The sequence below is a fragment of the Carcharodon carcharias genome, chromosome 4 (genome assembly GCF_017639515.1).
Source record: "Carcharodon carcharias isolate sCarCar2 chromosome 4, sCarCar2.pri, whole genome shotgun sequence".
Classification (NCBI taxonomy): domain Eukaryota; kingdom Metazoa; phylum Chordata; class Chondrichthyes; order Lamniformes; family Lamnidae; genus Carcharodon; species Carcharodon carcharias.
In genome coordinates this window covers 112,242,820-112,270,577 of record NC_054470.1, presented here as the reverse complement: position 1 = coordinate 112,270,577, position 27,758 = coordinate 112,242,820, and the positions used below count along the sequence as shown (strand labels likewise).

The following is a 27,758-nucleotide window of genomic DNA, read 5'->3' as shown; positions in this document are numbered from 1 at the left end:
GAGGTTCAGAGACTTGTAAGGTTGAACAGTAGTGTTTATTGCTAACACACAACTATTTACATATGCACAAAACATAGCCCAGACTAGGAGTTAACATCATGCTGACTTCTATTCCAGTCTCTCCATACAAATCTGTCTGCTGTCATATATCGCTCTACATCATACTGTGGGCAGTACTATTCTCCAGTTCCACATTAACCCTTGCTATGCTGAACACCCTTATACTACACCTCCCCCCAAGTCTTCACCCTACGTATTTACAGTACAAGCTTTCTTTATGTGCTACCCCTTCTCTCTCCCTCAAAGTCTCTGACTTTATAAATTTAGACGGTCTGGAGGCTTGACAATTCTTCCAAATCTCATTCTGGTCACACTTGGAGGAAGGGTAGGCTCTGCTGCTTTGGGGCAAGGTTTGTTGGCTTGGAGCTGAAATTGTAGTATTCTATACTACGCAGAGAAAGTCCTTTAGTCCCACTGAGTCTCTGCTTCTGAGAAACAATCTAGTTAGCGCCACTCCCCGGTTTTTTCCCCTGTACTTTTTCCTTTCTTAATTTAGCGGCATACCACTGCCAATGTCAATTTACCAGAGTACAATTGCCTGAAAGGATGCTGGAAACAGATTTGATACTAACTTTCACAAAGGAACCAGATACAAACTCAAAAAGGTAAAATTTGCAGGGGTTTGAGGAAAGAGCAGGGAGAGCGAGATGAATTGGATAGCTATTTCAAAGAGCTAGCATAGGCACAGTGGGCCAAATGGCCTCCTTCCGTGCTGTATTAGTCTACGGTTCTATGGCAGACGGTCGGGCTTGAATAACCAACAATGAAGTTACACTTTACAACAATATAAAGTGGAAAGCACGATATTGCTTTATAAATATAAAACAGAAGCTTAGAAAATTTATATGACACAACAGGCGACACAATTCCTTTGCTTACTTGCACTGCAAACATGACTGTTCTTCACCATATCGAACAGAATCAGAATTTGTTAAAGTGCAGGCTGAAAACCAGCAACTAATTCGTGTTCCATCCTCCCATATCTTTCTACACTTCAGAACTGGCTTGGTGTTGGAACTCAGGACCAGGACACAAAATCATTGTAAAGATGCCTCAGTGGAATTTCCAATGGCCACAACCTCTGGTCATAAACAGGCTCCTGTTTCAAGGTGGCTGCGTTAACATTTTGGGAGAAATATCAAACATTGAAAGAAAAGGAAGACAACTTGCATTTATATAGCACCTTTCACAACCTCAGGACTTTCCAAAGCACTTCACAGTCAACGAAGTATTTTTGAAGTGTAGTCATTGTTGCAATGTAGGAAATGCAGCAGCCAATTTGTGCACAGCAAGCTCCTGCGCACAGCAATGCAATAACAACAGATAATCTGTTTTTAGTTATGTTGGTTGAGGGATAAATGTTGGTCAGGACAGTGAGGAGAACTCCCCCTGTTCCTGTTCAAAATAGTGCCAAGGGGTCTTTTACAGGGGGCAGACAGGGCCTGAGTTTAGTGTTTCATCAGAAAGATGGCACCTGTGATAGTGCAGCACTCACTCAGTGCTGTACTTGAGAGATGATGGTCTCCTGAGGATAACAACATTAACTGTGACCTTTATATCTTGCTGTGACATATAGTCCTCATTCTAGATGAATCATTATCATAGTCACCCAGTTACATTCAGTCTGTATAGTGTTACCACTGTGAGGTCAACAAAATCACAGAGCAATGTTTTCTCGTTTGTATATTAGGCACCATGATTGGTACTTGATTAGGTGTTAGCTGCAGGTGTCACTCGCACCTCGGAGATAGAAGGTTGTAGTTAAGTCGCACTCTGGAGACATGAGCAGGAAATCTAGGCAGATGCCCCCAGTTCAGTCCAGAGGGGGTGCTGCGTTGTCAGGAGATACTGTCTTTCAGATGAAATGTTAATACCGAGTCCTCTTCTGTTCCCCTGTCAGGTGGATGCAAAAGGTCCCATAGCTCTACTTCAAAGTGACGACAAGTTCTGCTGAGTGTCCTGGGCCCATATTTATCTCTCCAACTTCACAGGTTATACAGTCAGTATCACATTGCCCTTTGTGGGATCTTCCTATGTGCAAGTTGCCTACTGCATTTCCTATATCGTGACTGATTACAATGTGTAGTCACAAAATTAGCTGTAAAGCTCTTTGGGACACCATGAGGTGGTGAGAGGCACTATATAAAAGCATGTTCTTTCTTCCCTTCCCAAGGTGCAAGATCTGACTAATTGCTACCAGAATTGTCTGAATATGTCACTTCCAAAGAGGGCTTCAGCCCCAACCTCCCACACTGCTGCCCATGGTAATGGCAGCTGGTCATCTTTGTCAAGGGGTTGCCTCCAGCATCACCGAGCATCGCAGGCAGCGTTACACAATAAAAAGTGTTTTCAAAATCCCTCCATGGCCTCAGCCTTCCCCATCTCTATAACCTCCTCCAGCCCTACAACACTCTGAGATCACTGCGCTCCTCCAATCCCAGCCTCTTGTACATCCCCAGTTTTCATCTCTCCACCATCAACGATCATGCCCACAGCTGCCTGGGCCGTAAACTCTGGAATTTCCTCCCTAAACCTTTCTGCTTCTCTACCTCTCTCTCTTCCTTTAAGGCCCTGCTTAAAACCTACCAATTTGACCAAGCTTTTGGCTGCTGTGCTAACATCTCCTGACGTGGCTTGGTGTCAAATTTGGTTTGATAATCGTTTCTGCAAGGCGCCTTGGGAGACATTTTTACTATGTTAAAGGCACTATATAAATGCAAGTTGTTCTTGAATGCTGACGATCTATCAGTGAGAAAAAAAAAGCTTTTGTCTCCTTATGGAATGAGTTTGACCCAACTTACAGGTCACTTACTGGCCATGGACTCTTTGCTTCCATTTTGAAATGATGTGATAGAATTGAGCAAAAAAAAATGCATTCATTATGTAAAAAGGACTTGGCCTCATGACGAAACCTTTTGGCAAATCTCTTATTGTTCAGGAAGGGAAAACAGTTAAGCGCCTTGTGTTGGTCTTATCACACGCAGCAACACAATGATGCATTTTGATGAGACTGGCATCATTCCATCACTTGCAAGTGAAAGTGTTTGCCAAGTGCTTCACGAGAAATAATGCCTTTTTAAAGAGTTAAAATAAAAAATATGTTTCATTTAGAAGGCAGGCAAGAGACATGTGTAGATAAAGAGAGTGAAAGGGAAACAGTGACAAAGGAGGCCAAGAGAGAAAGAACAGTGCAGAGAGAAAGAGCGAGGGGAGCCAGAGAGCACAGGGGAGAGCGCGGGAGAGAGCCGGTGAGAGCGAGGGAGGGAGTGCCGGTGAGAGCGAGGGAGGGAGAGCCGGTGAGAGCGAGGGAGGGAGAGCCGGTGAGAGCGAGGGAGGGAGAGCCGGTGAGAGCGAGGGAGGGAGAGCCGGTGAGAGCGAGGGAGGGAGAGCCGGTGAGAGCGAGGGAGGGAGAGCCGGTGAGAGCGAGGGAGGAAGAGCCGGTGAGAGCGAGGGAGGGAGAGCCGGTGAGAGCGAGGGAGGGAGAGCCGGTGAGAGCGAGGGAGGGAGAGCCGGTGAGAGCGAGGGAGGGAGAGCCGGTGAGAGCGAGGGAGGGAGAGCCGGTGAGAGCGAGGGAGGGAGAGCCGGTGAGAGCGAGGGAGGGAGAGCCGGTGAGAGCGAGGGAGGGAGAGCCGGTGAGAGCGAGGGAGGGAGAGCCGGTGAGAGCGAGGGAGGGAGAGCCGGTGAGAGCGAGGGAGGGAGAGCCGGTGAGAGCGAGGGAGGGAGAGCCGGTGAGAGCGAGGGAGGGAGAGCCGGTGAGAGCGAGGGAGGGAGAGCCGGTGAGAGCGAGGGAAGGAGAGCCGGTGAGAGCGAGGGAAGGAGAGCCGGTGAGAGCGAGGGAGGGTGAGCCGGTGAGAGCGAGGGAGGGAGAGCCGGTGAGAGCGAGGGAGGAAGAGCCGGTGAGAGCGAGGGAGGAAGAGCCGGTGAGAGCGAGGGAGGGAGAGCCGGTGAGAGCGAGGGAGGGAGAGCCGGTGAGAGCGAGGGAGGGAGAGCCGGTGAGAGCGAGGGAGGGAGAGCCGGTGAGAGCGAGGGAGGGAGAGCCGGTGAGAGCGAGGGAGGGAGAGCCGGTGAGAGCGAGGGAGGGAGAGCCGGTGAGAGCGAGGGAGGGAGAGCCGGTGAGAGCGAGGGAGGGAGAGCCGGTGAGAGCGAGGGAGGGAGAGCCGGTGAGAGCGAGGGAGGGAGAGCCGGTGAGAGCGAGGGAGGGAGAGCCGGTGAGAGCGAGGGAGGGAGAGCCGGTGAGAACGGGGACCTCTCAAAAGGGCTTTACAGCCAATGAGGGTGTTTTCTGAAGTGTAGTCACTGTTGGAGAAAACACAGCAGCTAATTTGCACACAGCAAGATCCCACAAATAGCAATGTGATAATAGCCGAAAAATCTGTTTTAGCTGCTCTTTGAGGGATAACTATAGGCCAAGACACTAAGGATAACTCTACTGCTCCACATTGCAATAGATAAATGACGTTGAAATAGGAGAATAGAAGAACAGTGACTACACGTCAAGAGTATTCTTTGGCAGTAAAGCACTTTAGGATGTTTGAAAATGGCAACAGCTCAATGTAAATACAAGCTCAACTTGATGTTCACACGCCCACAAGCGCACACCACCCCCAGACCTGTGCACCAACAGACACACATTCCTTCAAGTATTTAGTTGAGTTACTGCACTAGGTTTAAGCTCACCCTATAGAACTGGTCTTGTCCCCAAGTATAGTCGAGTTAATGTGAGTAGAAAAATCCAAATCAAGGTGAAATGGGTTGCTCCAAACTTGCAAACTGTTCTGTCATGTGTTTGTGTGCATATGATTAGTTCCATTTACCAGACTTCCAAAGTTATTGCTCTAGTCTGAACTTGGGCACAACAAGAGACTCCCAGGAGGACAGCAGAAACACTTTAAGGGATATTAGGGATGTCCTCAAAGCACCCTTGGACAGAGGCTAAACATCTGTGCCGACTTATGGGAATCCCTGACTTGTGAATAACCAAGATGGACAAGGCTCAATTGGGAAGGCACTCAGCACATCGAGAGACTTAGTTGGGAATGTGCAGAACGTCGGAGGCAGTAAACAAACCTCCAGACGACCCATCTACCCAGCCCTTCAAACACCACCTGCCCCACATGTGACAGAGTCTCCAGATCGCACATTGACATTTCAGCCATCCCAGAACCCATCAAACCGGAGTGGAAGCAAGTCATTGTAGGTCCTGAGGGACTGCCTGAAAGGAGTCCAACTTCTTAAAAATATTGATTTAATACAATAACACATTTAGCCTGCAAAACATTAGTATGTTTGCACAAATAATGCTATTTGAACTTAAGAAATATAAGCTAGTTTCTCTCTTGATATAAAGTTCACTTCAATCTATTTTTTCACTGGGTCTGAATGCACCTCTGTGCATGACCATGGAAGCTCATGTTAGAGTATTATGCTCCCATTAGCAAAAATAATCTTTGAATTAGACACATTACTTGAATTTCATCTTTATTTTTATTTATCAATTTGCTTTTGACTTGCACCTGTTCTTCATGCACTTCATCAACCGGAAGAAAGCTTCACGGCCAATAAAGTAACTTTCTCCTTCTGAAGTGCTGTCACTGAAATACGGTGGCCAATTTCCACACAGCAAGCTCCCACAAATAGAGTGCCAGGTAAGGGTGTTTTTATTCTGCCTGTTTCTTAATGTTCCTGTCTAAAGAAAGAATTTGTATTTATATAGTGTCTTTCACAATCTGAAAATATTCCAAAATGCTCTACAGCCAATGAAGTACTTTTTTGAAGTGTAGTCACTGTTGCAATGTAGGGATTGAGACAACCAAATTGTGCATTTAGCAAGCTCCCACAAACAACAATGAGATGATGACCTGATAATCCATTTTTAATGATGAGGCATAAATATTGTCAAAGACGCCAGGGAGAACATCCTCTGTCCACTGATTAGCGTCATGGAGTCACACATCCACACAAGAGGGCAGACGAGGCCTTGGTTTAATGTCTCATATGAAAGGCGGTACCTCCAACAGTGTGGCACTTGAGTATTGCTGACAAAAGAACACTCAGAAGAATACCAATATAAGGGAGAAAACAACAATCTATGCTGTAATTGTAGCATTCCCTCAGGGCTAGGCTGGGAGTGTAATCCTAGAACTTTGAGGCCTGGTCTTTAGAGTGGGGCTTGAGCCCATGATGTTCTGATGCAGGGTTGTGAGCGCCACCCACTGAGTCACAGCTAACACCTAAAAGGAAGCTCTCTTATGTCCAATATGTTGTTTAAAAGAAAGCAAGTTCCATGTATTGAGTCCATTGATCCAGCTCCATTGATCAGTGCACGGATCCAAACTGCTATAAGCAGTGCAAACATGAAGGACGGAAACATACTATTGACGTTACTGTAACAGGCTCTCTCAACTTGACAACACATTTTTTCATCTTCATTCTTGTGTGTTTATGAAGTTGCTGAATGTTCAGACATCAGAGCGGTCAAGCTATGCACTGCAAGGAAAACTGTATCTCTCCCCTCCATTTTTAATTTTAAAAAAATTCTTTCATGGGATTTGGGCATCTCTAGTAAGGCCAGCATTTATTGCCCATCCCTAACAGCCATGGAGAAGGTGGTGGTGAGTCACCTTCTTGAATCACAGCAGTCCATGTGGTGTGGGTACAACCACAGGGCTGTTTAGGGAGGGAGTTCCAAGGTTTTGACCCAGTGACAGTGGAGGAATGGCCGATATATTTCCAAGTCAGGATGGTGAGTGGCTTAGAGAGAAACTTGCGGATGGTGGCGTCCTCATGTGTCCGCTGCCCTTGTCTTTCTAGGTGGTGGAATTCGTGGGTTTGGAAGGTGCTGTTGAAGGAGCGTTGGTGAGTTTCTGCAGTGTATCTTGTAGGTGGTACACACATTGCTGCAACTGTAAATCAGTCGGGGAGGGATTGAATGTCCAAAGTGGTGGATGGGGTCCGATCAAGTGGGCTGCTTTGTCCTGGATGGTGCTGATCTTAAATTATCAGCACGTTTTTAAAAAGTCACGATCTTCTTCATTTTTGGCAACCAAATATATTATCTCTGGCAGCGAGATGATCATTTGGCACTGAAACGTGTAATCACATCAGTTTAATTTTTACGAACCAGAAGGAGGTGATATTAAATCGAGAATGTGACATGTCACAAAATTCCACTAAATGCATTAAAAAAGGTGGCTCTGATAATAATCAAATTAAAATTTCGCCTTTTAGCCCAGAAACGTAATTTGTACTTCAAACACATTAACTTTAATTATCACATATTACATCTAATCAACTCTCACTTACTTGTGTTACTTGTCTGCTTTCCAGTGCATCTGATCTACTCAAAACAAACCAACTACGAATGATGAAATAGATGGACAAAAGGCATATATTTTCTAAACTTGATATATTTCTTTAAAAGCTCTGAAGGGCTCAGTGTGATTTCACACTTAATGCTTTCTGGAAGTCTGGTACAAGGTACAATATGACATAAGTCCTTAAGAATGAGTGTAGGATGATTTCACACTTAATGCTTTCTGGAAGTCTGGTACAAGGTACAATATGACATAAGTCCTTAAGAATGAGTGTAGGATGATTTCCCACAATATGGGAGTGGAGGCTCTTTCATGGTACCGTAATAGAGGGGGGGAAAAAAGCATGCAGCTGGCATTGTGATTTCCCAAAGCAAACTCCTGATCTTAGCCAGGCCATCAAAAGTGGAAAAATCCAAGCACAAATCAACTATGACCTGCATTTATATCGCACTTTTAACACAGTAAAACATTCCAAGGTGCTCACAGAAGCATAATCAGACAGAACTTGACTCGGAGCCACATAAGGAAATACGAGGTCAGGTGGTCAAAAGCTTGGTCAGAGATGAATTGTAAGGGACAGCTTATAGGTTGAGAGACTTCATCATGGGGGTGGGGAAGAGAATAGTAAATCTTAGTGCCCTCCTTCCCCCCACCCCCCCCCCACCCCACCCACACACACACACACACAAACACACACCACCAACCACCCCCCCCCACCAACCCGACACACACACACACCCCCCCACAACTCCTTGGCCCGTCTCTCTGCCAGCTCAAAACCTGCTACATCCATTAACATTTTCCAGCTCCAAGGAAGCGGGTCACACAGGCCTGAAACATAATCTCAATTTCTACCCCCACCGCGGAGGCTGCCTGACCCTCTGAGCGTTCCCAGCAGTTTCTATTGAGGTAAAATGACAAGCCAAACGGATAGCCAATCATTTGTACATGGAGTAGGCAGCAGACGAGGAAGTCAGCTCAGCTGCAAGCACTCCCCTCACCAAGTGAATGATAAAAGGAAGGAGGTAGGTCCAGTTTCATTGAAAGGGACAAATAAAACTGGGAGGGGACAAAAGCACTGTGGGTGCACCTACACTACAGGGACTGCAGCGGTTCAAGAAGGCAGCTGACCACCATCTTCTCAAGGGCAATTAGGGATGGGCAATAAATGTTGGCCCAGCCAGCAAAGCTCACATCCCCGTGAATGAATAAAAAAAACAGGGTTCAGGTATTAAAAAGTCTTGCCAATTTTCTGAATGCACAATTTTACAAACTGTGTAACTAGATGAATTAAGCAGAATGAACACTAGGAGGGGTGCAGGTAGAAGACAATGGTGATTGCAAACTATGCTTCTGCCAAACATTGGAAGGTAGAACACAAGACTGCACATCAACTCTGGACTAGTCCTGGATGGGTGATCAGGGCTGTGCAGGGCGGGGTGGGGGGGAAGCCTTTTAGTGTTAATAAAAGCACAAAACAAAGCCTTCACTGACTCTGGAAGTGCAATTCAAAATATAAAACTGTGAAACCAGCAAACGGCAACATGGTACCTACCCTTTCTACCTTAACGATCAAGAGTTTAAAAAGAAAACATTCAGACGAAATATTCAGTGAAGGTGTAGCTCCCTTTTCAGCATGCTGCCCCCATCCCACATCTGGGAGCCATTGCTGGTGTTTCCTTTGCAACACAATCCACTCAACAAAGCAAAGAGTTCGGGTAAAACAGGCAAGATTGGGTCACACAGCACAACACGAGCGTGAAGCCTTGCCTGTGTTTTCGACTGGGTGGAGTTCCGACCTCTCATCATTCAGGTGAACAAAGTCACTAGGAGTTTTAGGCTGAATTCCAATTTGCCTGAAGGCAAAAACGTGCTCAGTGAATCTCTCCTTCCGTCTTAAGCAGTCCCTTAGGATCGAGGATGAATTGCCTCCACTCCAGTTCGATGGCTTCTGAGGTTGCTGATAAGCCCCTTGCGTGATCTGCAGACTCTGCCACATGCAGGGCAGGTGGTGCTTGAAGGGTTGGGTAGATGGGTTGTTTGGAGGCTTGTGCACTCCTTCAACACCTTAACTTCACCTCTGCACATTCCTAATGAAGTCTCTTGATGTGTTCAGTGCCTTCCTGAATGAGCCTTCTCCATTTTGGTTGGTCTCAAGCCAGGGGCTCCCATGAGTTAGCGGGGATGTTTGACCTTTTCAGAAATGCGTTGAGGACATCCCTACTCCTTAACTAACTAACAGTTCTCTAAAATATCTGGTATAGTGGACTCCTGGACGCCAAATATCAGATTCGACAGTAAGCAAGAGCCCACTACCATAACCAACTAAGACCACAACCAGTTTAGCCATGATCTTATTGAATGGTGGAGCAGGCTCGGAGCGACAGATGACTACTCCTGCTCCTACATTCCAGGAAAAACATTTTACAGCCATCACTATGCAAGTCACATTTACCTCAGTGATCAACTTGTCTAATTTCTCGTTGATTTAAGTCATGCGAGCATAAGCAGCAGGAGTAGGCCATTCAACCCTTTGAGCCTGCTCCACCATTCAATAAGATCATGGCTGATCTTTTACCTCAACTTCACCTTCCCCATATTCATTAATTCCCTTTGAACAAATAAGATTTTTTGGTACTAGGTACAAATCCTGTATCAAGTCAACAAGAACAAGGTTTCAACAGCAAGGCACCAAGCCCAAGCCCAAACATGCCACAAGACAAAATCGACGCAAAGAATAAACATTTTATAAGTTAGATGACATCAAAATTATCTGATAATGAGATGGAAACAACAAACAGTAAGTCCAAGTTGTTGGCCTTAGAGGCCGTGGAAACAGTTATGCCTCCAACAGTGGTGTTTTACCATTGCTGTCTTAGCCTGAAAGCAGAAAAGTTCACGCACCAGAAGCTTTAGCATGGACTATAGGCTGACACTTACGGAGCATTACTGAGGGGGTGCTGCACTGTCAGAAGTGCCAGCTTTTGGATGAGATGTTCAGGTGGATGCATAAGATCCCAAGGCACTATTTTGAAGAGCAAGGACATTGTCCCAGTGTCCTGGCCAATATTTATCCCTCAACTTACACCACAAAATAATAGATTATCTGGACATTAGCACATTGCTGTTTGAGAGATCTTGCTGTATGCAAATCGGCTCCTGTGTTTCCTACTTTACAACAGTAGCTACATTACATAAAGTACTTCATTGGCTGTAAGGCACTTGAGAAGTCCTGAAGTTGTGAAAGGTGTTATAGAAATTAAGCCTTTCTGTAATATATAATAGCAGCCATTAAAAGGGAGTTTGAGTCAAAGATCTTCAGACAATGAAGAGTTTGCAGCTAGATTATGATACCTGAAGGGTTAGTTACTTCTTTATGTGGTTGGAAGCCACTCACAGTCCACTCTCCCTTGACCTGGGGACTTGGACATGTCCACAGGTCACTCAGCTGAGAGATGTCAGATCTAGGACTCATTGTGGTAATTTCTTACTTTCTGTGCTGTTCAGTGAGAGAAAACAAGGGAACTTTGTTAGTAGCCCTTGTGTACTCTAGACAAATACTGTGCATGGACCAAAGTAGCCACACTCGACTTGTTGATGCTCAAAAGCACACTGCAAAATGATGGAACACAGGAAACCTCATGTTGACCCCAACACTGAGGAGATGGCGGCATAGTGGTAATGTCACTGGACCAGTAATCCGGAGGCCCGTACTAATGGTCTGGGGACATGGGTTCAAATCCCACTGCCACAACAGGGGAAAATAGCACTACATCAAATTGTCAAAGCAAGATACTGTACACGGAATGGCCTCAGCAGCAAACAGTCCATATTAGAGAAAGTGATTCATCTGATTAAGAATGTATTATAGAAGATAATCTCCTTCTTAGGCAATCCCTCAGGATCGAGAATAACTTGCTTCCACTCCAGTTCAACGCATTTTAACAAGGCTAACGAGTGTGTGACCCAACGACTCTGCTACACATGGGGCCAGGTGGTGTTTGAAGGACCGGGTAAGTTAGTTATTTGGAGGTGGGGTAGGCTGTGCACTTCTTCCACTGCCTGGGCTTGGCCTCAACACGCCACTGTCATAGTCTCTCATGGTACTCAATACCTTCCCAAATGCTCCTCCTCCATTTTGGACATCAGTGAGCCATGGGCCAGGGTCAGTGGGGATTCGGATCGCTACAGTAATGCTTTAAGAATGTTCTTCAAGCGGTAGCTCAGTCCTCCCGGGAGTCTCTTGCCACAATGAAATTCGGGGTAGAGCAGTTGTTTTGGAACCTGGCATCAGGCATGCGAGTGACCAGACCCACCCAGCAAAGCTGGTTTTGGGTGCTTAGCCCCTTGATTAAATTAATACAACAATTAAGTTAATACAATCTGGCTTGGACACATAAACAAGGGTGCATGTTAATCCTCTGCTGCTCTGAGATGTTTTCGCAGTCTGTACTGGAGACATGGGAGAGGGGTAATGTCACTGGACTAGTAAATCCACAGACGCAGGTTCAAATCCCATCACGGCAGCTGATGGAATTTAGATTCTATTAATTACTCTGGAATATAAAGCTGGTCTCAGAAGTGGTGGCCATGACAGCTAACGTCAATTGTTGTAAAACCCCCATCTGGTTCACTGATGTCCTTTAGGGAAGGAAATCTGCCATCCTTACCTGGTCTGGCCTACATGTGACTCCAGATCCACAGCAACGAGGCTGACTTTTAACTGCCCTCTGAAATGGCCCAGCAAACCACTCAGTTCAAGGGCAGTTAGGGATCAAGGGCAACCAATGCAGCTCTTCCCAGTGACACCCACATCCCACTTCTGCCTTAAATTGCTGCACTGGAGAGGCATGGATTGCTATGCCATTGTTCTGTTAGCAAATAAACTTTTGATAAACAGTCAGGGAGGGAGGGCTGGAGAGTACTGGAAATATTTCACTGAGGTAATGGCAGGCATACAATGTGCGAGACAGTTACATGTTGTACTGCCATTTCCTTGGTCTAAGTGCCTCAGCAAATTGTGGCTTCATGTTGGTTCCTGTTTCAACAAGTTCTCAGCACGGCCAAATGCTGTTGCTGGAATCGCACGTCAATCGCAGAGAAAACATTGAATGTTGAAACTTGTAAAGCAAACCAGAAAAAAACTGTGTAGATGAGCCAATATTTGAGGGAGAAAACTAGGTTAGGACTAAGGTACGGTCCTTCATTAGTCCTAACCAATACCTCATTTTAAAGATGACCAGTTTTGAATCCACTTCCTATGGCTACACTTTGACTAGATTGTGCAGCACTCAGTTCGGGCAAGGTTTTAACCCATTCAATACCTCTCCATTTACAGTTAAAATTGGACCCTTTAGTGTCTCACACTGATTATTTATAAATGGATATTTACATGGCAGAAAGGTTGGTCACCAAAAGGACACAGATTTAAGATAATTGCCACAAGTACTAGGAGCAAGCCAAGGAAAATTTCTTCTATGCTGTGCATTAGGATGATTTGGAATGCGCTGCCTGAAAGAGCGGTGGAAGCAGATTCAGTAATGATTTTTAAAATGGAATCGGATAAATACCAGAAAAGAGAAAACTTTGCGGGGCTATGGGGGAAAGAACATAGGGAGTGGGACTGTTGGATAACTTTCAAAGAGTCCGCATAAGCACAATGAGCCAAATGGCCTCATTCCATGCGAGAATTTTAAACACCTGATGATTACATTGTACTCAGGAGTTAATTGATAATTTTGGGTTATGCCAACAATTGTGCTTAGGTATGAACATACGAATTAGGAGCAGGAGTAGGCCTCTTGGCCCCTCGAGCCTGCTCTGCCATTCAATAAGATCATGGCTGATCTGACTAACCTCAACTCTGCATTCCCACCTATCCTCAATAATCTTCCACTCCCTTGCTCATCAAGAATCTATCTAGCTCTGCCTTTAAAATATTCAAAAGCTCTGCTCCCACTGCCTTTTGAGGGAGAGTTCCAAAGGCTCTCAACCCTCAGAGAAAAAAATTTCTCCTCATCAATGTCTTAAATTGATGACCCCTTATTTTTAAACAGTGACCCCCTAGCTCTAGATTCTCCCACAAGAAGAAACATCTTCTCCATATCCACTCTGTCAAGGCCCCTCAGGATCTTATATGTTTCAATCAAGTTGCCTCTTCCTCTTCTAAATTCCAGCAGATACAAGCCTAACCAGTCCAACCTTTCCTCACAAGACAATCCACCCATTCCAGGTATTAGTTTAGTAAACCTTCTCTGAGCTGCATCCAATGCATTTACATCTTCCTTAAATATGGAGACCAGTACTGTACACAGTACTCCAGATGCGGTCTCACCAATGCCCTGTAGAACTGAAGCATAACCTCCCTACTTTTGGATTCAATTCCCCTCACAATAAATATTCCATTAGCTTTCCTAATTATTTAATTCCTAATTTCTAGTGTGCTTCAGAACTATTCTGTGTCAAAATATAATGTAACCACAGCCCAAATTACCACACGCAGCTCAGACCTTTCATCCGGGTCAGGCAATGTGCTCTATGTTCAAGTTTGGTTTCTGTTTGGACCCCATGTTAGTGACAGTTGAATGTTTGAGGACAAATACATTTGGTGTTTAGGGTTTACAAACAATCAGTGTTAAGTGTCAGTGCAATATTTACTAGAGGAACTGTGTACGCTTAAAACAACACCCTAAAAATTGTATTCAGCATCGAACCAGATCTGTTAAAAAAGCTCTTAAAAGCAAACTAAATAGATACAAATGTCAAGTGCAGCAATATCTTCTCTCCAACCATTTATCGTGACTTGTAACATATGACCTCTCTTCAACAGATCATAATTACCGCTCCCATTTTCTGCTGTTGCCATTCAGACGTCCTCTGGACCAACCTTTTGTTTATTTGTCTCATTACCAGCCGCTTTTTCCTTGCACCATTATCCATTTTCTCATTCCACCTTGCCAACCTTCCAGTTGATCAGAGACCTAGCCTCTCGTTCTCCCAGAACCCTTCCCCTTCCCTGTCTCTGCATCTGCTTAGGAGCTAACATTTTCTGTCATACTTTATAAATAGCACTTCTTCTGTTAGCAAATGATGGAACCCCCTGACTCTCTCCTAAAGATCTCTCCTGGATCTGCTAGGCTTATTAAAGACCTTGAACTGGGTCCTTTCATGTCTACCCAATGGGACATTAGACTTTATTACAAAGGCATTGGAATATAGGGGTGAAGAAGTTTTACTGCAATGATCTATGGTCTTGGTGTGACCATACCTGGAGAACTGTTTTACAGCTTTGGCCTCCTAACAAAGGATACACTTGCCTCAGTGGGAATGCAGCAAAGGTTCACTAGATTGACTCCTGGGATAGAGATTCTCCTGCGAGGAGAGTTTGCGTAAACTAGGTCAATGTTCCCTCCTTTTGAAGAATGAGAGGTAATTTCATTGAAATGTAAAATTCTTAAGGGACTTGAGAGGGTAGAGGCTGGGAGGACAATTTCCCTGGCTGGAAAGCCTAAAACTAGGGGCCACAGTCAGGATAAGGGGATAGCCATTTGGGACTGAGATAAGGTGAAATTTGCTCACTCAAAGGGTTGGGGTGTCTTTGGGATTCTCTACCTCAGAGAGCTGTGGATGCCGTCATTGAGTCTCTTCAAGACAGAGGTCGATAAACTTTTGGGTACTGGGGGAATTAAGGGATACGGGATAGTGGAGTTGAGGTAAATGATCAGTCGTGATCTTGTCGAATGGTGCAGCAGGCTTGAGAGGCCAAATGGCCTACTCCTGCTCCTAATTTGATCCTAATGAAGGTGGTGTCATCTTCCATTGACCACAGTAGGGCAGTTACTCCCATCAATGAGTAACATGGACCAATCCTCACCTTTTTACTTTGGAGTAGCCTTCTTGCACACCATCCCAACTCTATTTCTGTTAACAGTTACTATTTTAAATGCCTTACACAGAAATATAATATACAGTCTCAAGAATTCTGGTGAAATACTAATGAATCTTTTGGTATTACCTCCAGAATTATCTGATTGGTATATCTCAATACAAGCTTTAAATGACCCTTTTAATACTTGAATGTATAGACTGTGATGCCAATGTAAAGCTAATCAAACTGTTCAGTAAATCTAGCAATTACATTTATTTGCATAAGTTTATATTCATCCCTCTGTAGTAATATGTACAAATAATTTAACAACTATATTGCAAGCAGTATTTACATTCAAACCCACACCTGTCATTGCATACAAAATACAGTTATTAAATTTAATTGAGCAATGGGGTTGGAAACTATTGATTGTAATTTGTGCAAAATATTATAATACGTCTTTAAGGGAATGCAGCATGACATCACTAGAAAGGAAGTGTGTCATGCAATCCAGTTTTAGTTTCACTTTTGCTTTTAAGCAGAGCACACACAGACAGCACAGCTGTAGATGTCTTCAAGCTTTATGTCTCTGTATATATGTTCCCATGTGCCTAGTCTCAAGGGTAATTAGGAATGGGCAATAAATGCTAGCCTAGCCAGCAATGTCCACATCCCATGAATGAATTAAAAATCATTAATAAATGAACACAACATGTTTGCACAATCCTCATGAGTGATTGGTGCCTTTATATCACTATAAAAACGTGACACAAAATAACTCATGGACATTAATAAATAGTGAGCTAAGATATTTAGTCAATGCACAAGCGTGATTAATAAGTAGGTTTGAGGAATCCCAAATTTGCCTGTTATAATGCCACATGCAAACATACAGAATTGAATGGCAGAAGACTGATCCATTAAGCTTGCCCTGCCCCATAATGGCCCAAGAATGATGGCAAAAATGCTTCTCCCCTCCAACCCCTCCCCTCAACCCCCATTACATCTGCTTCTCACCTCTCAGTCTAGACTTACATCTTTAAACTTAAGTGTTAGGCTGTTTCAGTGATTTCAGGAAGCACTTCTTCATGCAAAGGGATGTGAAAATCTGAAACTCCCACCCCCAAAAAACTGTTGAGGCTTGGGTGCAGGGGTGGGGGGAAATCAATTGAACATTTTAAAACTGTAATTGATAGATTTTTGGTAGCTAAAGGATATTGAGTTTACAAAACCAATGTAAGTAAAGAGTTAAAACAGTGATCAGCCATCATCGAATTCAATGATGAGGCAAGCAAGACGGTCTAATTAGTCTCTTCCTGTTCCTATGTTTTGACAACATTCTGAGATCCAACTTTTCCAATATTCTCCTAGTTTGTCTCCAACCTTCCTACGTCCACAAACTTTAGCTCATTAAAAACTCTGCTGCCTGTATCCTAACTCACACTGACTCCCATTCCCCCATCACCCCTGTGCTGCTGGCCTGCATTGGCAGTCAGTCCAGCAACAATTCAATTTTAAAATTCTCATGCTTCTTCTAGTGGTCCTTAAAACCCAGCAAGCTACAAAGCAGAAAGTTTTTTTTGAGTTGAAGGGTACAGGAAAAAGTCCAACTAATGGGACACACTGTGAGATGTCCCATTCCAGCAAGGTCAGGCCCATATCAAAAAGTTGCACTTGTTTAGTAAGCAAAGCATTCTTTAAAATTAGTCCTTGGACTAGACAGCAACCCACAGCGCAATCTTATTTAGTGTCAGCTGTGGCTCAGTGGGTAGCACTGTCACCTCGGAGTCAGGAGTTTAACTCAGAAGTCCACTCCAGGACGTGAGCACAAAACTGAAGACTGACACTCTGGTGCAGTACTGAGGAAGAGCTGCGCAGTCTTTTGCACTGTCAACTGAAGCCCTATTTGCTCTCTCAGGTGGATGTTAAAGGTCTCAGGGTGCTATTTGGAAGAGCATGGGAGTTAACCCTGGTGTTCTGATCAATATTTATCCCTGAACTAACATCACACCAACAAATTATCACATTGCTCTTTGTGGGAGCTGGCTGTCTGCAAATTAACTGGTGTGTTTTCTGTGTTACAAAAATGACTATGCTTCAAAAAGTGTTTCATTAGCTTAAAGTGCTTTAGAATATCCTGTGGGAATGCAAGACGCTATTATCAATGCAAGTCTTTTTTTAAATGCTAGGAAGATATCCAGGAGTAGCCCCTTAATACTCTTCCACATCACCTGTCTAATCACTTTTGTGAAATGAAAATGCTCTTTGTGGGAATCGGGTGTGTGCAAATTGGTTGCTGCATTTCCTACAACAGTGACCACATTTCAAAAGTGCTTCATGGGTCGTAAAGTGTCTTGAGATATTCTGTGATGTGAAAGGGGCTATCCACTTCCATCCACAAAGAAAATTCGTTGCTGTACTGATCAACTGCATTTTTCTTTATTCATTCATGGGACGTGGGCTTCGCTGGCTGGGCCAGCATTTATTGTCCATCCCTAATTGCCCTCGAGAAGGTGGTGGTGAGCTGCCTTCTTGAACCACTGCAGTCCATGTGGTGTAGGTACACCCACAGTGCTGTTAGGAATGGAGTTCCAGGATTTTGACCCAGCGACAGTGAAGGAACGGCGACATATTTCCAAGTCACGACGGTGAGTGATTTGGAGGGGAACGTCCAGGTGGTGGTGTTCCCATCTATCTGCTGCCCTTGTCCTACTAGGTGGTAGTGGTAGTGGGTTTGGAAGGTGCTGTCTAAGGAGCCTTGGTGAATTCCTGCAATGCATCTTGTAGATGGTACTCACTGCTGCCACTGTGTGTCGATGGTGGAGGGAGTGAATGTTTATGGATGTGGTGCCAATCAAGCGGACTGCTTTGTCCTGGATGGTGTCCAGCTTCTTCAGTGTTGTGGGAGCTGCACTCATCCAGGCAAGTGGGGAGTATTCCATCACAATCCTGACTTGTGCCTTGATGGTGGACAGGTTTTGGGGAGTCAGGAGGTGAGTTACTTGTCACAGGATTCCTAGCCTCTGGCTAACTGAGAAATTGGTATGTATCTTGTTCTCCAGCAAGCTCTATAAATTAGGGTTTAATCATAAAGTGGTACATTCATCCAATAGCTAGCCTCCGACTGTGACTTCTGCATAAGAGCATTATTGACACAATCAGCAGCAATCAAGACACATAGGGACACTTATCGACTGTACACATCTACCAACTGTTAGCAGTTAAATATCTGCGATATCATTAAAAACTGTTCACTCAATGAAATGAAACATGGTTCAGAGATTGTGCAACCTGGCAAGGTTGAAATTAGTGCCAAAACATGTTATGCAATTACCGAGTGACCTGATTCCAGCACATTTTCCCAGGGGCTGTCATTTTTCAGTTGCAAAGAAAACAGTCAACTCCATGACACTGACAAGCATTTATCAGATACCAACCTTCTATTGCAATGGTCATTAAATTGTAACTCAATAAAAGAAGTTGTACCAAAGATGAACTAATCCAACACAGAGAAAGAGATTCCTTTGAAGACAGTGTCTTAAGTGCAGGTTGACTTCAGGGGTCTTGTAAGTTAGAAGACTTCTACAGGTGGGGATTCAAAAAATAAAAACTTTCAAATTAGACTTCTCACAGCTACCAGATTCTTCTGTATCAGCCAGCAGAATCCTAATCTGTAGTTTGCATTTGTTGAAATACTGAAACGTGACTTCTGGGACTGTTTACTGCCAAAAACTTCTTTCAACAACAACTTGTATTTATAAGGCACCTTTAACACACTAAAATATCACAAGATGCTGTACAGGGGCATTACCAAACAACATTTGTCACTGAGCTATGTACAGGAGATATTGGTGTTGATGGCCAAAAGCTTGGTCAAAGAGGTAGGTTTTAAAGGGGATTGGAGGAGAGAGAGGTTGAAAGTTGGAGAAGTTTAGGGAGGGAATTCCAGAGCTTGGGGCCTTGGCAATTGAAGGCATGGCTGCCAATGGTGGAGCAATTAAAATTAGGGGTGCTCAAGAGATCAGAACTGGACAAGGGCAGGTATCAGAGGGTATGTAGGGCAGGAGGAGGATTGCAGAGATAGGAGGGAGCGAGGCCATGGAGAGATTTGACAACAAGGATGAGAATTCAATGGTGTTTTCATGTTAAAATATCTTAAAGCACTTTACACTTTTTGAAAAGCAGCGACTTAGTATGTCAACAAGTAATCATTTCCACACCAGGAACATTGCATAAACAGCAAAGAGATAAATAACCAGTTATTCTGCTACCAATGGAGTTGGGGGAAGGAGGAATCTTTGACCAAGACACTAGGAGAATTTCCTACTTCTCTGTCAACAGAAAGGGCTTCAATTTAATAGCTAATCTTAAAGAACAGCTCCACCATCAGTATTAGAGTATTGACCTGGATTATATGCTGCATCCCAGTGTGGTGCTCAAATCCACAATCTTCAGACCCAGAAACAGTGCTGCCAAAACTGATACAATCTAGGAGAGGTCTGTTAGCTGTTGCTAAATAGACAGTATCGCTTGTCTGTGAGTCAGAAAGTCATGGGCTTAAGTCTCACTCCAGGGACATGAGCAAAAAATCTAAGTGGACAATCCTATTGTGCTACCAAGGGAATGCTGTGCTGTTGGAGGTGCCATCTTTCAGATGAGACATTAAATCAAGGCCCCCCTGCTCTGGTGGGCGGACTTAAAAGACCCAACAGCCGCTATTCAAAGTAGAGCGGGTAAGTTTTCCCCGGTGTCATAACCAATGTTTATTGCTTAATGAGCATTAATAAAGAAACAGATTATCTAGTCATTATCCTACTGAATTTGTGGGAGCTTGCTGTGTGCAACTTGGCTGCTGCTTCATGCTATGGCCAACCGTTGATGTCATTCGCTGAGCAAGCCAAATCCCAGAGGGAAACTTGTCTGACTGATCATAACCCTTCTTTCAGATTTTGAAAATGAGGAGAAAACTAATAATCCAAGAAACATAGAATCCCAGTAACACTTTTAGGATTTTAGAATTAAAAGATTTAGGAACAAGAAGAAAAAAAATAGCAAACACGTGATTAAGATTGCACAGTTAAAACAGTCTCGCAAAACAGTCCCATCCTCCAACTCCCTGCAAGAAAACCCATTTGGTCAGAACACACAAGTAAACTACTTGGCAACAGCTTCCTTATAGATTTTAACTGTAAAAATCCAGTAATATTACCCAAGGCAAAAAACTGCTGCTACTTTACTATACCACACAAGTTCTCACTCTCTTCCACTCTGCTGTGGAGCCAAAGGAAGTTCAGAAACAGACTGGTTTCTGTAAACAAACACTTTTCTGGCTTGAATCTGGATGGCTGCTTCAAATTCACAACTTTTCCCAGTACAGAGCTGATCACAGGACATCTCCCCGACACAGCTGACACAACTCAACTAAACATCTTTCCTTAAATATCCTTTTCCCCTTTGATCTTAGGCTCCATTGTTCCAAGCGCTTCTTTGAACATCAATTTTTCCAAAATATAAAAATCTTTCATGTTTTCTTATTGCTTCCACTTTTGGGTCAAATAAAATTTAATAACCTTTCCCTGTTTACCTATGAAACTTTTATTAGTTGTAAAAGTCCCTTGTCACTCCTAAACTTCCTTTGAAATTTAACAGCTGAAAAGTCAAGTCCCTACCTATCATCTAACGCAAATTTTAAAACCCAAACTATTTACTCGTACATTCAACTTCACCATAGCCTCTCATTACAAATGCATGCATCCTTTACCTTTCATCTCTGTTCCCACAGACAAACTGTCTTTATTTACCTTCTCCCAGTTTAATCACTCACACACAACTTTTTTTAAAAAAATATTTAAAAAGCATCCATCTTCATAATTACAACAGTGACTACGTTCCAAAATTACTTAATTGCTACAAGGTGCTTCAGGACATCCTGAGTTGTGAAAAGGTGCTATAAAAATGTAACGCTTTCTTCCTATTGACATAATATTTAACAAAAGAAATGCCGAGCCATCTCGTTCAACACTGCTCTGGCCTGTATGTCAACAAGATGGTTGAAAGGCATTTTCTTAAATGTATATACATTAACAAATTGAAGGAAAAATGATTTGTGGAGAAACTGATAGAGGAATGATCTCCCTAACCCAGCAGCCCGACACAACTGAGGTGGTGAATTGCCGAACATCTGCTCCAGACCATTAGCAATGCTGCCATTAACAGACCCCTTTAGATAAATGACTGCTAACTGCATTAAGATCAATTGTACTTATGATACCAAAGGCCAAATCATTCCTTAAGCAAAACCCATTGTCTGCTGCTAAGCTTAATGGACGCAGCTAATCTGAGCTAAAATTTTAGGATTGATATTTACACATGTTCACAGCATAACTAGATTATGTTCACGGCCGCTTATTGCTGGTGATGTTTGGTTTGCTTTCTCTTGTTAAATCTGAAGATTAATTGCAATTCATACATCAATCACCAAACAGAAATACTGTGCACCAGCCCCAGACACAATGACGGAGGTCTACATTGGAAGGAACTAGAGAGAAATAATTAGATTTCTGTGCTATCTTTCTTGAACCCAGGATGTCACAAAATGTAAGTGTGGTCACTGTTTGCAAAATAGGGAAATGTCTCACACAAACTGTGCACAGCAAACTCCCAACAAACAAACAAACGGCTTAAATGATTAGCATCTGCTTTTGAAGGAGTGATGCTGGTTGAGGAATAAATGTTGGCCAGGGTATCAGGTGACTACAGTAATCTTCTCTGAATTGTGCCATTAGACCTCTTAATGTTCACCTGAGGAGACAGGGAAAGTCCATCAGAAAAACAGCACCTTTCTACAAGATAGCAATGACTTTCATCTATATAGCACCTTTAACAAAGTAAAGCCTCCCGAGATGATTTACAGGAGCTTTATTAAGTTAAATTTGACACCAAGCCACAATAAGGAGATGTTAGAACAGGGATAGTCAAAGGTGTAGATTTTAAAGAGCATGTCAAAGGAGGAGAGAGAGATAGAGAGGCGGAAAGGTTTCGGGAGGGAATTCCAGGGCTTAGTGCCCAGGTAACTGAAGGCATGGCCACCAATAGGGAAGCAATTAAAATCAGGAATGAGCAAGAAGCCAGAATTGGAGGAGCGCAGAGGTGTCAGAGGGGTTGTAGGGCTGGAGGAGATCAGAAATAGGGAGGGGCAAGGCCACATACATATTGAACTATATCCCAGATTTTGTGCCCAACTTCAGAATGGAGACTGAACCTTCAATCTTCTGACTTGAAAGGTGAAAGTGCTGACCCACTTGGCACAGAAAGGAGCCTCTGAGTTATTGAAATGACACTGGGGAGTAAAGGAAAGGCAACACTTACTGTTTATTTCATCAAATATAGTTAGATAATTGCCTCGAGATGAATTTACAATGTAGGAGGTGCTATTTAAATACAAGTTGTTGCTGATTAAGGAAAAAACACACACACCTGCCTGGCTCTACATTATTTAGGGTTATTTCTAGTATTATAATAAATGCTGGGAGAAACCCACTCCTAGTTACGTAAATCCCATAATTCACCGGCACATTTTCAGCAGAGAAGATACTGTGTGCTTTGGGTAAGTAGATAGGAAATCGCAGATCCTTGCTGAAGACTTAGTGACAGCCATGACAGTATAAGCGCCTCTAAGTCCGTGAAGTGCCATGATATAGGTTACTGGAACAGTAACTTGCTGTTCTGCCTGTCCATCTGCCCAAAGGATATTATTTACCTAGGTGCAAGTCTTCGGATAGTTACTCTTCTACATCCACTCACTCACATTCTGCAACTGACTGACAGACTCAGTGTTCCTATGAATAATGGCATAGATGCCTTTAAGGGTAAGCTCGATAAGCGCACAAGGGAGAGAGGGATAAAAGTTACCCTGATAGGGTAAGATGAAGTAGTGGTGGTGGGGGTGGTGGGGGGGAGGCTTCAGTGGAGCATAAGCGCTGGCACAAACCAGCTAGGCCGAGTGGCCTGTATCTGCACTGTGAATGCTATGTGATTCAGACAATTCCTAAACAAGAGGGAGCACTTGAGGAGGTCAAAATAACGCTTGAAGAGAGGTCAAGGGGAGTTTTGATGCATCGTTTTATGAAAGAAAGCAATTGGCAAGTACACCTCACGCTCAGTGTTTGCAAACGTGTGATGGGTATGAAGAATCAGAAGGCTTGGTGGTGCACAATGCCAAAGTACAAATACAATGAATGGTTCAGTGAGGGAGGCTAAAAGAAAGAAACCAGCAGCACGGCATTTTGGATTTTTTCATCTGCAGCCAATCATTTTTGGGGAAGCTCAACAACTCAGAAAGATCAGCTTCAAAGCAACATGGTCAAAGGAAGCTGACTCTCAAGCAGTACACTGGCAACCTTCAGTCAGCAGAAAATGACCCAAGTTCACAGTGGCCCAGCTTCCTTTGTTACTAGGATGAAATGATATTCATGTAATCAGATCCACAGGCCCAGATGCCACAGAAAGAGCTGGCAAGCCACAATTACATGCTTGTTCACGTTGCTACTGTTAAGGCTTATTTGCATCTGTTGTGGCTTGTAGAATTTTGGCCTTATAATGATCACAATTTCAGAAATGCAGAAGCGGTAGCCTTCACCCACCAAAAGGCCTTTTAAAGACCAGTGACATTTTGTGTTGGTAATCATTATAACCTGGCTTTGGCTAACATTAAACCTCATCAAACCTTAACCCTCCGACGCTAATAAGCACAGCTCAGGAAAGAGGAGAGAGAAAACTAGGAGATGCCAGAACTGGAGGAAAAAAATTGACAGAGATATAACTTGCAAAGAAGATTTGACTGAGGTATTCCAAATCATGAGGGGTTTGGACAGAGTAGACAGAGAGAAGTTGTTCCCACTCATTAAAGGATCGAGAAGGATGGGGGCACAGATTTAAAGTAATTGGCAAAAGGAACAAAAGCAACATGAGGTAAAACTATTTTGTGCAGCGAGTGCTTAAGGTCTGAAATACGCTGCCGGAGAGGCGTGGTGAAGGCAGGTTCAATCGAAGCGTTCACAAGGGAATTAGATAGTTGCAGGGAGAAGGCAGGAGAACGGCACTAAGGGAACTGCTCATTCAGAGAGTTAGTGCAGACACGATGGGCCAAGTGGCCTCCTTCTGTGCTGTAACAATTCTGTGATAATCGCCTTTCACAATCGCAATTCGCTTGACAGAAATACTTATGAGATGTAGTCACTGTTGTAAGGAATGTGCCAGCCAATTTGTTCACAGCAAGCTCTCAGAAACAGAAACGTGACAATGATAATCTGTTAAATGCTGATTGAGGGATAAATATTGGCCGGGACACTGGGGAGAACTCCCTTGCTCTCCTTCAAAATGGTGCCGTGCAATCTTTTACATCTACCCAAGACAGCACGCGAGGCTTCAGTTCTATTTTGAAAGGGAGTGATGGGTAGCTCTCCTTGGTGTCTTGACCAATATTCATCCTTCAATCAGCATTTAATGGAGCATCTGGTCATTGTCACATTGTTTTTCTGGACTCTTGCTGTGCACAAATTGGCTGCTGCATTTCCCCCATTACGACAGCAACTACATTTCAAGTATTTCATCAGTTTCAGTGTTTAGGTATTATTTGCTCTCATTCTGGGCCCTGCGAGAAATTAAAGCAACCAAGCCAATGTAAGGTCCAAAAATAACTTGCAGGACCAAAACTGATGCATTTGATTTTCTGGAGCTCAAAGCATTACTCCCCTTTACACATTCAACGTACAAACATATGAATTAGGAGCAGGAGTAGGCAACTCAGCCCTTCAAGCCTACTCCGATATTCAAAAAGATCATGGTTGGTCTCAATGTAACCTCACTCCCACACTCCTACATACCCTCGATAACCTTTCACCCCCTTGTTAATAAAGAATCTATCCAGCTCTGCCTTAAAAAATATCTAAAGGCTCTGCTTCCACAGACTTTTGAGGAACAGAGTTTCAAAGACTCATAACCCTCAGAGAAAAAATTTCTCCTCATCTCTGTCTTAAATAAGCGAACCCTTATTTATAAGCAGTGATCTCTAGTTCTAGATTCTCCAACAAGAGGAAACATCTTCTCCACATCCACACTGTCAAGACCCCTCAGGTCACCCCTTACTCTTCTAATGGATACAAGCCTAGTCTGCCCAACCTTTCTTCATAAGACAACCCGCCCATTCCTGGTATTAATCCAGTAAACCTTCTCTGAACCGCTTCTAAAGCATTTACATCTTTCCTTAAATAAGGAGCTGTACACAATACTCCAGATGTGGTCTCACCAATGTCCTGTACAACTGAAGCAAAACCTCCCTACTTTGAAATCAATTCCCCACCCAATAAACATTCATCCCAAGTTTATATTCTGCACACAGTAATCTTACTGCATGCAGCGTGTACAAAAACCAAGTTAGGATGCAGACAATAAAAACCTGTTGCAACTAAATTTGTTCACACAACATGACTGTCCACTCCCTTTCAGTTTTTTTTTATTCATTCATGGGATGTAGGGATCACTGGCCAGGCCAGCATTTCATTGCCTATCCCTAATTGCCCTTGTTCAGGGCGGTATTTAAGAGTCAACCACATTGCTGTGGGTCTGGAGCCACGTGTAGGCCAGATCAGGTAAGGATGGCAGATTTCCTTCTCTAAAGGGCATTTGTGAACTAAATGGGTTTTTACAACATAGTCATCGTTAGACTTTTAATTCCAGATTTTTATTGAATTCAAATTCCACCATCTGCCATGGCGGGATTCGATCCCACCGGTGAGCCTAACAGCAGCAAACGCGGGAGCAAAATAGGCTGTGATTGGAGGAGCAGCCCCCTGAAGAAATCTTCAAACTCACTGAGCTGTCTTACCGGCATTTTCAACAATTGCTGCAGGGGCCACAGGTTGGACAAGCCTGAATTAGATCATGGTTGATCTGTGTCTTAACTCCATTTACCTCTCTTGGTTCTGTAACCTTTAATCCCCTTGCCCAAAAAAAATCTATCAATCTCAGCTTTGAAATTTTCAATTGCCTCCCAACCACAACAGCTTGGGGGTAGAGGGGGGGTTGACAGTTTCACATTTCCACTCCCCTTTGTGTGAAGAAATGTTTCCTGACATCAACCCTGAATGGGCTGGCTCCAATATTCTCCCCCTTTGCTCTGGATTCCCTCAGACCAGAGGATAATTACTCTCGATCTACTCGAACAAATCATCTTAAACACCTCAATCAGATCATCCCTTGATTGTCTATACCTGAGGGAATTCAAGCTCAGTCTATGCACCTGTCCACAGAATGATGCCCAAGGTTAAAGGGTTAAATTCAGGTGAATCTGAGCAGCACAACCTCCAGGGGGAATATTTCCTTCCTAAGGTGTGGTGTCCAGAATTTGAATGCAGTTGTCTATTTGGGATCTAACCAGAGCTCTGTACATAACTCAGTGCTCATGACAATGTTCAGTGCTCTGACTGAAGCCTTTGTAGTTTTGAGGTCACTTTTGTTGAGATGACAGTTTTTTTATTCCACAATGAATAAAATGCGCTCCCCCACCACAACAATTCTGCCCCCCTCCCCTCCCCACTCCGTCTCTTGGCTCTCACCAATTTTCAAGCACCAAAACGGAGTCTATCGCACTAAAACTGGCCATTCAGTCCAACTGGTCTATGCCAGTGCCTCCTATACTGGGACCCTCCTCCCACACTATTTACTCCATCACCCCCACCAGTATATCCTTCTATTACTTTCTTCCTCATGTTCTTATGCAGCTCCTTAAACACCTCTACACTATTCACGTCAACCACTCTCTGTTGTAGCAAATTCCACATTCTCAATACTCTCTGAGTGAAGAACTTCCTCCTGAATTCCTTACTGGATTTATTACTGATTATCAGATACTGATGGCCCCTTTATTTGGATGACTCCCAAGTGGAAACATCTTCTCTACTCATACCCTATCTAAGACCTTTCATCATTTTTAAGGCCTCCAAGAAGTTATCCCTCACCCCTTCTCATTTCCAGAGCAAAGAGCTTGTTCAACCTTTCCTGATGGACATTATCTCCGAGCTCTGGTTTCTTCTGTGCCTCCTTTTTGTACAAATTTAGGGCAGGTGCTCCCAAATGGTGGGTCACAACCCCTATTGGAGTTGTGGATGATGATCTGGGGTTACGAGCTTCGAGGCAGCAATGGTGGCTGTTGAGCGAAGGGCGTATGGACAGGCACTAATGCTCCATTACACGTCCTTGCACGAACAGTAGATCCAAGGCCCCAGAGTCTTCAAAACAGCTGTGGACAAAACCACTGCTCCCTTTCAATAACTCTCCCTACTGCTCAACAACTCTTCCTCCTCTAATGAACAACTATATCCTCCCAGTCCACAATTCTTCCCCTTGCTGAACAACTCTTTGCCTCCATGCACTCCCCACAGGCCCCATAACAATTCTGCCCCCCTCCCCTCCTCACTCCCTCTCTTGGCTCTCAACAATTTTCAAGCATCAAAACGGCA

General features: G+C 43.8%; 1 protein-coding gene across 5 annotated transcripts in view; it reads right to left on the bottom strand.

Moving 5' to 3' along the window:
• LOC121277364 (coronin-2A-like) overlaps nt 1-27,758 on the bottom strand; it is a 176,308-nt gene that overhangs the window by 59,793 nt on the left and 88,757 nt on the right. The window contains exon 1 of one of the 5 annotated variants that reach the window (XM_041186746.1): nt 8,929-9,118. The exons of the other annotated variants lie outside the window; for them this stretch is intronic. The gene's annotated coding sequence lies outside the window, so the exon portion shown is untranslated. Of the gene's footprint in view, nt 1-8,928; nt 9,119-27,758 lie in introns of those variants that run through there. 5 annotated transcript variants of the gene reach the window in all.